A 2,433-nucleotide genomic window follows, 5' to 3' on the forward strand; every position below is an offset into this window, starting at 1 on the left:
CAGAGTGGAGCGTTTAGCAGCTGCAAAGACACAAACTCTCCGACAGTTAAAACAGAGCAAATATAGTATTCATATTCAACAGATGGTCACAATAAACGTACACGCACACACGCAAAGCCGCAAACACGTATATGAAAACACAACCCACTGACACAGACTATTCTGCATAATGATATAGTAAATATTATCGTTTTATTACTTTGACTTGAGTAAAACATCTCAGTACACGTTCCACAATTTATCTGTACATCAGGTCTTTACATGTAGTGTAACATTAGTGTTTAAATTGTATAGAACTGATGTCAAAGTGGTTAGTTAATAAGTTTTATCCACTTACTTATGAGTGGAGGGTCCTGCTTGGTCTTAAATAATCTTTAGTTTATATTATCATTATTATTATCATTATTATTCATTATTACATATGTAATGTTAAGTAAATTTTGCTGCTAATTCTTTCAGATAAATGTTTAATGTTTTACTTTTACATTTTAATGTGATGGGAGTATAGTTGCCCTCAGTTTCCAGTAAGGAAGGATAGTGGACATAGTGTCCAACACTATATTGCATTATTATAACAAGGTGTTTCTATCATTGTCATTGTTTACCCCTTTTATATCAGTGAGGGCTAAATAACATAAATACCTCAATGCAAACTACATCATCCAAACAGACCTGAAACAGACGAATTTGATGCAGGATTGTAATGTTAGACTCCATCACCTTCAGCCAGGTGTAATAAACTGGCAGCTGAGTGCATACTGTGGGTCTGAATTCCTTCTCCGATACGTGCCCCCTCACTCGTGCAGCTTCCATGTCAGCACAGTGACAGCACCCAAAACGCCACAGGGGCACGCAGTCGAGGCGTTTCTCCAAACCAGCCGGTTCACGAAGATAATCAGCCTCTGCAGCACGTCTCCGGTGAGTGACTGGTGGAGCCGCGCGGCGTGTAGGAGAGGTGAGATGAGGTGTCAGGGGTGAGTGGCAAAGAGGGGAGGAGAGTGGGGTCACGGGGAGTGAGGGAACGATGGGTACGAAGCCGCGGGGTCTTGGCATTGCTTCCTTATAACGACATTACAGTGGAAAGAACAAGCAGTAATGAGCGACGCCATCATTAACCTCTGGCTGGGCAATAAATCAACAGCAGTTCACACAAATTAGACCAATTCCCCTCGATCTGCCTCCGAAGGCCCTCGCTAGGAGTCGGCCATTATAAATCACGTACAGGAGGGAGGGGGGAGGGCGCGCACACACTCACACACACACAGATACAGCGAGAGAGCATGCAGACACTTTTATTGGTGGTGTTTTACTGTGAGTCATATAAACTAAAAGACTTAAATCTCTCATGCTTGCCCTTTGAGATTCATGCATATTTTCATCATGGCTGCTTATTACAGATAGCTTTCAGTTCTGTGTGAGGGCTCAGAGAAATTAGCGTTGCTCGTACCCGTGTAGCGGAGAGCAGAGGAGAGGGGTTACTTTGAGGATAAAGATGACATAGGTTATGCAATTCCAGATTATTTTGCGCAGTGCAGCCCTGGAGACTGATTTGATGTTTCTACGAAAGAATCACTTCTTTTTCTTTTTTTTCTCCTCAAACATCAACAACGAGAAACCAAAAATAACACTTGCTCCAAATAGAATACCAGACTGTATTTGCCAGACATATTTCTCAAAACAAAATCAATAAAAGGAATATTTAATTCCATGCAGAAGAAGAAATAACAGCCGTATTATTTTGATGTTAATTGTTGGTATTATAATCCGATTATTCTCCATGGATGTTTTCAGACCCGTCTGGATCTGGCTGTTGGTGAAGTGTGCGTCTGTGCGCTTGCAGGGCGGCGCGGGGAGAAGGGTGGACAGCTGCCGTCTCTCCATGGTCGTCTGTATGAAAGAGTACATATTGCACGTCACTCGCAAAGGTAACAGATATGGCAGTATGTCGCTGCCATCTGTCACTGGAGCTTCACACGTCCGCTCAGACAAAAGGAGGAGCGGGCCTCGGCGGCGGCAGCAAGGCCCCAGCCCTGCTATTGTTCTTCAGGCTGGTGGGTGAATGTCGGGCCCCTGATCGTCAGGCCCTGCTGGAGTGATGCAGTCTGGCCAACGGCAGCATTGTTCACCACACACACTCACCCATAAGGGACATTTAGGTTAAGCGTAACTGAAATAATTCAGAATTGAAAGCAATAAATTCCCCAAAACTTATTTTGGGCAGTTTGATTTCTTGTCCCTGATTTTAACACTTGTCTTTGCCCTTTTTATCTCTTGAATAACCTCTGAGACACAGACACACACACACACACACACACACACACACACACACACACACACACACACACACACACACACACACACACACACACACACACACACACACACACACACACACACACACACACACACACTTCCATCTAGTGCAGACTCCCA

The 2,433-nt window shown here is 43.9% G+C and overlaps 1 long non-coding RNA gene across 1 annotated transcript; it reads left to right on the top strand.

Annotated features, from left to right (window-relative positions):
- The first annotated feature begins 358 nt into the window (after positions 1-358).
- On the top strand, positions 359-2,211 carry LOC118110919. Its single transcript, XR_004697028.1, has 2 exons — positions 359-955; positions 1,792-2,211. It is a non-coding gene; the product is annotated as an uncharacterized LOC118110919 (long non-coding RNA).
- The last annotated feature ends 222 nt before the right edge of the window (positions 2,212-2,433 follow it).

Source organism: Hippoglossus stenolepis, chromosome 6 (assembly GCF_022539355.2).
Source record: "Hippoglossus stenolepis isolate QCI-W04-F060 chromosome 6, HSTE1.2, whole genome shotgun sequence".
Lineage (NCBI taxonomy): Eukaryota > Metazoa > Chordata > Actinopteri > Pleuronectiformes > Pleuronectidae > Hippoglossus > Hippoglossus stenolepis.